This window comes from Berghia stephanieae, chromosome 3 (assembly GCF_034508935.2).
Source record: "Berghia stephanieae isolate SIO BIC M18660-M18661 chromosome 3, UCSD_Bste_1.3, whole genome shotgun sequence".
Classification (NCBI taxonomy): domain Eukaryota; kingdom Metazoa; phylum Mollusca; class Gastropoda; order Nudibranchia; family Aeolidiidae; genus Berghia; species Berghia stephanieae.
The window spans coordinates 56,287,568-56,297,567 of NC_088362.1; the positions used below are offsets into that span (position 1 = coordinate 56,287,568).

The 10,000-nt window shown below is 35.4% G+C and overlaps 1 protein-coding gene across 2 annotated transcripts in view; it reads right to left on the bottom strand.

Annotated features, from left to right (window-relative positions):
* Positions 1-10,000, bottom strand: part of LOC144968048 (glutamate receptor ionotropic, kainate 2-like) — a 170,114-nt gene that overhangs the window by 79,987 nt on the left and 80,127 nt on the right. For both annotated transcript variants that reach the window (XM_078906009.1, XM_078906010.1), the window contains exon 2: positions 3,581-3,655. The gene's annotated coding sequence lies outside the window, so the exon portion shown is untranslated. The remainder of the gene's footprint in view (positions 1-3,580; positions 3,656-10,000) is intronic.

Here is a 10,000-nt window from a genome sequence, read left to right on the forward strand (position 1 = left end):
ATCGACGTGCACTTATTTACAGGTCTGATAACCCAATCGCTTTTGGTCTCATTGTTGTAATGGAAATCTCAAAAAAAAAAAAAAAATGACGCAACATAGTGTCCAATACAACAATGTTAAATTAGGCCCATAAATGGGTTCGGATGTTAGACCTGCATATACGTATACGTAGAATTTAATCGTTCTTACATGTTCGGAGAATGCCAGATGCGTAAATTAACAAATTCTAACAAGAGATTTCATGATGTCCCCATTAAGCGAAATTTCATTTTGTAAGCAAGAGAGGATTTTTACCTTTGCTCCATACCGACTTTCATTGCCTCCAATAACCAGCCATGTTTCATCCTTAGCCCTAACCAGAACCACATGGGATCTCAAATCAGACCATATTTTCTCTCTCTCTCTCTCTCTCTCTGTCTCTCTCTCTCTCTCGCTCTCTCTCTCTCATACTCTCTCTCACTCTCTCTCTCTTTTTCTCTTTGTATACTTTCTCTCTCTCTCTCTCTCTCTCTCTCTCTCTCTCTCTCTCTCTCTCTCTCTCTCTCTCTCTCTCTATTTATCTATCGTTATCACATGACATCTCAAATCAGACCCATCTCTCTCTCTTTCTCTCTCTCTCTCTCTCTCTATCTATCTATCTTTCTCTCTCTCTCTTTTCGTCATATGTGTAGAAATTATTCAAGTTTTGATTGATTATAAGAGTTAAACTGCGTCCTTTGGTAGCTGAGCTATGACGTCATCAGTAGAAAAGGGTAATTTTGACATAAATCGTGATTTTATTTGGCTTTGTCCGACATGATTGTCGAAAGTTTATTTTATTTAACATGTCAATCTTGGGACATTACCTTGACACTGTAAAATTCTTTTTTTTTCACAGACCTGTATATGACGTCACCAGAAGACAAAAATAAGAGAAGCCGTTCGCTCTGTCACATTACTTTTGCTGCAAAAGACGTGGGACCAACTGGAGAGACACTTGCGGCTTGTCATTGAAATAAAAGGGTTGTGGTCACGTGGAGCTTTAAATCGGACAATACTCTTCAACAGTCGTAACGTCACGTCCTTCCTAATGACGCATGGTAACTTAGTAACACTGGCTCTAAACTATTGGAACAATGGCGGACGCCCGTATGAAATATTTCTCCGGCGAGCATAAAAGCGTATCCAGAGGGGGGAAAAACCCCATAAATTTGATCATGTTTTGACTTTACACATTCTGATCACAAGACATATGAAAAGTTGTAGCCAGCTTGAAAAATAAAAAGTAATGATCTTCTTTGTTTAGAACCAAGATGGCCACCGTTGCCGGGCGGCGTGACATCAGACTGTTGAATCCAATTGCGCAAACACACGATCACAAGTAAGATATCAGAAGAAAAAAAAACTTTCATAAATTTGAATTACTATGTTGAAAATTAAATTGATGTCGTTGGAGCTGTACTTAAGGTATTTAAACCTAAAACGTGTCAATGATTAAAAACAAACATACTGTAAATTACGACGATTTATTTAAAAATTACCCTTTTCTACTCATGGCATCAAAACCCAGGTACCAAAGAGCGCACAGTGTTAAAACGTATACCAATCAAATCAAAACGTAAATAAATTCTGCACCTATGGCAAAAAAAAAAACAAAAACCAAAAAAAAAAAAAAAAAACGGTTTGACGAAATCTTACATAGCTGTGGGGTTATTCAAATTTTAAATGTGTCAATAATTTAAAAAATCCCACTGTATATCTTTCCGTCTAAACGTTCCTTATATTATTTTACTTCCATTTCCATGTTTGCCTTAATTACTTAATTACTTTACATTTTGTTGTTATCTATTTTTAGCTCGCTCCGTTTTTAAACGATTTCATTTCATCCGAAACATTGTCATAACAAGTATTTTATTATCATTCTTCAGAATTCAAACCACTTACCGTTACAAATTAGATGAGCTTCAATTTCAAGAGATATTATTTATCATCTCAAGTGTTCGCACGTGTTTCAATGCGTTTTTAGTTCATCAAGTTCCCTATCAAATAAAATAATCTGAAGAAAAAATCAAAATCTAGGCAACGCAATTGGATGATTCAGGTTGTATACCAGTTCCATTTTACTACAATAACATATACCCAGCATTTATTTATTATTATTATTATTCTTTTTTTTTTTTTTTTTGCTATCATTTTCTTGGTGTTCTTAGATGATCTTATCTTGTTTCACAAGACAAACACTGAAGAAAAACAACCCTAAGAGCGTGAATAAGGGGAACTTTTATATTTATTTATATTTTTGTGCGGCTTGTGGTACGGCCCTCGCTTTCGGATCGGAGGACCTGGGTTCGAGCGTGGCTCGGCTCATAGTTGAGTATTTGGAAAAGGCTCTTTACTAACTCACATTCTCTCACCGTACTCAGGTGTCACATGGGGGCCTGGCCGTTAACAACGTTGTTTCTGTCGGGAAAAAATGTATTATCCCTAACAGGCGTCATGTCTCGTTCTACTTTTTAGGTGTTGTTGTTGATCAGGGACCGTTTGTAATGTGCTTTGAGCACGTTTAGTGGATATTGCGCTATATAACGCTCAAGTATTTTTTTCTTTGTTTTTTAAATCTGTTCTGTTTTACTACAATAACATATTCCTGGCATTTATTTTGGTATCATTTTCTTTGTGTTCCTAGATGATCTTGTGCGTTTCTCAAGACACGCAATGAAGAAAAGCAATCTTAAGAGGGTGAAGAAAGGGAACTTTTATATTTATTTATATTTGTGTGGCTTGTGGTATGACACTCGCTTTCGGGTCGGAAGGTCTTGGATTCTAGCCTGGCTCGGCGAATAGTAGAGTCCTTGGAAAAGGTTCTTTACTCACATTCTCTCATCGTACTCAGGTGTAAAGTGAGTACCTGGCCGTTAACAGCGTTGTCGGAAAAAATATTGTATTTTCGCCTAACAGGCGTGATGTCTCGTTCTACGTGTTACGTGTTGCTGTGGTCAGGGACACCTGCTTTTAAAGCACTTTGAGCACGTTTCGTGGATATTGCGCTCTATAAAAACTCAATTTTCTTAAAGACCTGTTCAATTTTACTACAAGAATACATCCTGAACATTTGTTTTTCGATTCATTTTCTTGGTATTTCTAGATGAACTTGTACGATTCTCAAGACAGACATTGAAGAAAAACAATCCTAAGAAGGTGAATATAGGGAAATTTCATATTTATTTATTTTACATAAATGATTTAAAATAATTTTACAAGTACAGGGGTCCTGATAGATCAGTTGGTAGAGCCATAGCTTTACACGCAAAGGGACCGAGATCGATCCCTGGTGCAGTCGAGACTTTTTTTTTACCCCTTTGTCCACCCAGCAGTGAATGAGTAGCTGAGTCTGTTAGATTAGGCGGAAAGTACTTTGCGATAGACTAGCGTCCTATCCAAAGGATAGCAAACAATTGCTATTGCCCGTTTCACGCTATATAAACCGGGATAAAACTCCGACTCCATGGGCCTAATGGCTCGAAAGGACTACCTTTTTTTTATTTTACAAGAAGGTGTCAGGGTCCGCAAAGCTTTTAATAGTTATCTAGTAACTACTTACCAGTATCGTAACAAAATACTCCTAGTTGTCTACATTACAGGTTGGCATTTGATGATGATTCATTCCAGAAGAAACCTAAGATTTAAAAAAAATTAAATCAAGTTTTAAAAGAAGTTTTTTAAAAAATGATTTCAGAACGACAATATATTTTTTCAACGGAGACTCAGACCTTGAGTTCGAATAATGATAAAAAAAAAAACAAAAAAAAAAACAAAAAAAAAACAAGAATCCCCCAAACCCTTGAGCTTTTATATAGAGCAATATCAACTAAACGTGCTCAAAGTGCTTTACAGGTGGTCCCTGACCAACTCGTAAAATGTAGAACGAGACTTGACGACTTTTAGGCAATATTGCAATATTTTCCGACAGAGACAACACTGTTAACAGCCAGGTGCTCATTTTGTACCCGAGTACGTTGAGAAAATGTGAGTAAAGAGCCTTTTCTAATGATTTAAATATGCGCCGAGCGAGGCTCGAACCCCGGACCTTCCGATCCGAAAGCGAGTGTCATACCACTAGAGCACATAGCCGCACAAGTACCAAGTGGTACCAAGTCAATGAACTAGCTTAAATGCTTTTTTATTTAACACGCAACGAGGTCAAAATCTCTGTTACTGTACCGATTCATAATTATATATAGAGAAGAGTAATGCACCTATGTAATTCATTTCATTTATGAAAAATAAATACTTGCTTCTCACTAAAGTGTCTAATGTCAACGAAACAAAACTTCTTGCTCACTCAAGAATCTCATCTGTCACTGTCAGTGTTCAAAATTTTAAAAATCAGTTTATCCGATGTGTTTTACATTATAATAGGAGTAAACAAACAAACAGACAAACGTAAAGCAAAATTACTAGCATATGAGATTGTACTGTTCTATTATATCTGTATGCCATGGTATTTGCATTTAACACTCTTTGTTCTTGCCAAACTCATACAATAATATATTTCCACAAATAAACGCGACAAATACTACAGTGGACGTTAATTAAAATATTACACATGAATGGAAATAAAACGCATAAAAAGTGCATCGTCATATCTCAGTTGTTGGAAGACTAATATTACAAATCGCAAAGAATAAGTCAGACATTAGCTATTGTATTGTTATGAGTCTATGAGTGGATTTTACTACAAGACAAGATCTGCTCGGTTGATACACACGCACAGAGACCTAGATCGACCGCGGGTGTAGTCGAGATTTTTTTCTGACCCCCCCCCCCCCCTTCCTTCCTGTCCGCCCAGCAGTGATTGGGTAACTGGGTCTGTTAGATCTGTATCTGGCGGAAAGTACTTTGCGATAGACTAGCGCAGCGTCCTATCCAAAGGGTAGCAAGCAATTGTTATTGTCCGTTTCACTCTATAGAAACCGGGATAAACTCCGGCTCCATGGGCCGAATAACTCTGAAGGACTGTTTTTTGTTGGTATTTTTCTTTCTTGCTTTGTCTGGCACTGTTTTATTAAGACTTTCTTTTCAGATATTTATCTTACACCAGTACCTGCTTTCTATTTTGGCAATTTGACATAATGAAGCAGTGTGAATGAAGCGCACTGGGCATGGGTAATTAGTAAAAAATTATGCAAATTGTAAATGTTTATAGTTATTTATATAATATAGAATTATAATGGTAATTGCATTATAATCACGTTTAACTGTAATATATAACGAATAACATTATTTTAATAATAAAAAATACATATTATTTTGGTTTAAGCATTTTGATGTTAATTTTTTTCTTTATAAAAAGACAACAGAGATCAACGTGATATATTTGTTTCTGATATCGGACATCTTTCGCCATCGTGTAAATAAAAATAAATCAGTTACACTACGATCTAATAGTAGATGAGAGAATACACTCAGATACCGTGAGCAGCAACCAGTCACGCGAGTATAAAGACGTTATCTTTTGGGTCAACTTCGGACGAATTGGAAAGTTTAGGGAATGGCGAACATTTATCAAACTCTGGTGTATTGCCAAAGTTGCTTGCCAAATACTGATGACCCTGATTTGGCTAATAATAAAAAAAAGATGGAAGCGTGTTTGAGGTTGTTTTTCATGAGGCTAGGGACAGTCGTAATGTAATAAAACGTTAGGACAAGTCTGACCAATAACAATATTCAAAACTCGAAAGTGTTATTCCGTGCCGGCACAATGAAAAAAACAGCAGTAAACATGTTTAGATAAATGTTGGATGATAGGGTGACCATTATGTGCTGAAAATTGAGGTTATTCTTTAGCATAATTTTAAAATTCTTTCGAGAAATTTACTTTATATTTGAAGTTTATATCTTATTTATGATTCCATTGAGGTCTCCATCTTTCACGGAGGTAGATGTAAGGTAAACTAGAGATTGAGAAGAACTGATAAAATTATTCTTTGTCATTATCGAACAAAATCGTTGTTTTGAAAATAATGCACACTTATTAATTATATAATACTTTGAAGTTGACTCCTGAATTTAAAAACGACACAATGATAAGACATTAAGCAATCCATAGGTGTGTGAAAATTTCAATACTCACAAAATGACCAAAGTGACCTATCTACACAATTTGGTGCCGTACGCTACAACAGAAAAGAAGCACGTAATGAAATTTTGGCCAAAAAAAATTTGTCCTGTCATTATCAATTGATTAAAATGAGCAAAATAATCCGAAAGTAAATATTATATAACACGTTGAAATATAATCCCTACTTTATACAGCCCAAACGACAAGATATAATGCAATCCATTGATATGAAAATCTGAATATTCATGAAATGGCCAATTTGACGGACATGGCGTGTCACCGTACCCTGAATACACGTATTAGCATCTTGTCCAGAAAACAACTCCTTCAAATATCGAACGACTTAAATAAGCCTTTAAAACTTAGGCTTTTATATAGCGCAATATCCACTAAACGCACTCAATGCGCTTTACAAAGGGAGTATGCTCTCATGTAGAACGAGACATGACGCCTGTCAGGCGATATTACCATTTTTTCAGACAGAGACAACGCTGTTAACGACCAGGTTCTCATTTTACACCTGAGTACAGTGATAAAATGTGAGTAAAGAGCTTTTCCCAATGTGCCGCTGCGCTCAGTGTGGGACTGGAATCCTGCTGATCCGAAGGCGAGTGTCATATTACAAGACCACATAGCCGTAAAACATGATTAAATAACCACTTTGGAAATATAGAAGTAGAGCGATGGTCATGTATAAAAGAAATATAAAAATGAGATTTTCTTTACTTTTGTTCGACAATTCCTTTAGGCAAATTGTCTTTGTATTTATAAATGAGCTTTTTATTTACGGTATCTGTGAAATCTCATTTTTTCCCGCAGAATTGCAGTGGGTATCATAAATAGAAATGCTCGTATTTTTTTTATATTAATAGAATATTTCAACGGTTTTTAAAACCTAAATTTTCGCTATTTTCTCATGTAACCACACAAATATTTACATTAGGAATACCTTATTGGCAGACGTTCTCATCTGTTTGCTTGAATTCTGTCATCGAAGGTAGTCTTGATATATATATATATAATATATATATATATATATATATATATATATATATATATTATATATATATTGTGGTGTGTGTGTGTGTGTGTGTGTGTGTATGTGTATCTTTTAGCTTTTCTTATCTTGTGTTTGTTTTGTCTTATAAAACTTGAAGCAATCAAGAATTGGATTATATTCCTGTACATCCCATCCTTAGCCCACCCCATCCCAACACCAACTTTCTTATTACTTTGACATTGGACTTCATTTCGTTCCAACCCACAATTTTACCAAGTCTGTCGTACTTCGATAAAACTCATTTTTCATATGTGGCTATAATATTTATTATGCTTCAAATATCCATCAATTATGATGAGCGTAAACAAAAGACAAAAATATCTCATAGATGTCTTTTGATAAGTTAAGGGCTCTCTTAATCAATTCATTTGGGGAAGGGGGAAGGGAGGAGAGCACCGATAGCTCAGTTGGCAGAGCACTCGCGACACGAGCAGAGAAACAGAGATCAGCCCCGGGTGAAGTCGAAATTGTTTTTGTTTTTTTTTCTGAATCCCCCTCCCTGTCCACCCTGTAGTGATTAGATAGCTGGGGCTTTTAAATTTGGCGGATAGTACTTTGCGATAGATTTGCGTCTTATACAAATGGTAGCAAACGACGTGTACATATGGGCCAAGTTTAACATTGTTGTAATTGTCAATGTTTTGAGCCATTTTTTGAGATTTCCATTACAACAAAGGAATTGGGTTATCAGACCTGTAAATAGGTCCACATCGCTAGCAAACAATTGCTGTAGTTTTACGCTATAGAAACCGGAATTAACTCCGGCTCAGTGGACCTTGTGGCTTTGAGGAACTACTTCACTAACTTGATCAATTTGATATCAATATTATGAAAATAATACTTTGTTTTGTTTTTAGTCTATAATGAAAAACAAATTATTAATCGTAGTACGGAAAAATTGTGTACTCTGTAATTGAAAATCACTCCCCCCCCCCCCCCGCGCCCTCTCATCTCAATAGAGTTTGTCAGATAAGAATAAACTACATTGAGTACGGGACCCTAATCAGGATATATATATATATATATATATATATATATATATATATATATATATATATATATATATATATATGAAATTGAAAAGGGGGAAAACAAGGGGATAGATAAAACTAGATTATTAATACATTTATTGTAAATACACGATTAAAGACCCCATTACTTAAAGTACTTAAGTCGCATTTTCGGGATTTTCAGCTAATCAATGATTCTCTAGGAGAAAAAAAAAACAAATTATAGAAATCATGAATACGGACGCAGAGTTAAATGGATAGGAAATGCTTTTGGGAGATAGAAAGAGGATATAATATTATATTTCTATTGCTCGTTTCACGCTATAGCAACCGGGATAATTTCAGCTCCATGGACCTATTAGTTCCAGAGTAAAAGGAAAAAGAAAAATATTGCTATCGTTTTCTTTGAAGTTTTCGAGTCTGAAAGAGCAAACCATTATTTTCAAGGTGTTTTTATTAGATCATAATTAAAACAAGATGCTCTTTGATTAGCCTGATCGTATTTTTCAACAATAAATGAGAAGATAAAAGCTTTGAACGTTAAACATTTGTGCGGCTGTGTGGTCTTGTGGTATGACACTCGCTTTCGGATCGGAAAGTCCAGGATTCGAGCCTCGCTCGGTGTATAGTTGAGTCCTTGGTAAAGACTCTTACTCATATTCTCACACTGTACTAAAGTGTAAAATGAGTACCTGGCCAGCGTTATAGGCGTTGTCTCTGTCGGAAAAAAAAGTTGTAATATTGCCCAACATGTTCTCTATGTTACATACTACTGTTTGTAAAGCGCTTTGAACACGTTATTTAAAAGCTCAAGTTTTTTTTAGATCATGATTATAACAAGATGCTCTTTGATTAAAGGAACAGGATCGCATGCCCCAACAATAAAGGAAAAGATAAAAGCCTTGAACATTAAACATAATTAGATTTCATAAGGTCTGCTAAGGCGAGCAGGAAGGAAGGCAACCTGATTTCTGAAGCGCTTGATTCAATGTTTGAATTAGTGGAGAATGCTGTATAAACTCACATATATAATTTTCAATTGTTGAGATGCGAAATTCGAAGAGCCATCATCCACTTATCTTTTATTTAAAATGTGAATATATATATATATATATATATATATATATATAATATATATATATATATATATATATATATGTGTGTGTGTGTGTGTGTGTGTGTGTGTTCGTGAGAAATTGATATGCATGGATATACATGGCTGCCCCGAAGACCCCATTGCACGGCTGAAACAAATTTGTTGGCGATATATTTTTTTTAAGGTGAGACAATATATATATATATGATTAATGTGAATTATTGGGTGGAATCATGTAGAGCGCTCGGCCGTTTCTTGGAATAATTATTTATTATCCTCACCTCTTTTGGTTATTTGGTCATTTGTAGGAGGAAATAGCCGAATGAGGTGAGGGGAAAAAATATATATCCATATATAGAAAGATAGATAGAGAGAGAGAGAGAGAGATAGATAGACAGATATATATATATAATATTATATATATATATATATATATATATATATATATATATATATAAGAGTAGAGAGAGAGAGAGAGAGAGAGAGAGAGAGAGAAAGAGATAACAATATCCTCTAAATGTGCGCAAAAGCCCTTGGAGGAGGTGCAAATCCTACAGCAGTACTTTAACATGCAGAAAACCTCTTGGGAGCTCTTACAATTTTCTTTCGACAAATAACACGCTGTTACCAGCGAAGTACCCGTTGAGCCCTAAGTATGGTCAGAGAATGTCAGTTAAGAGTATTTTCTGAGGACTCGACATTGCGGCGCCTTCAAGTTGGACTCGAACCTGGTC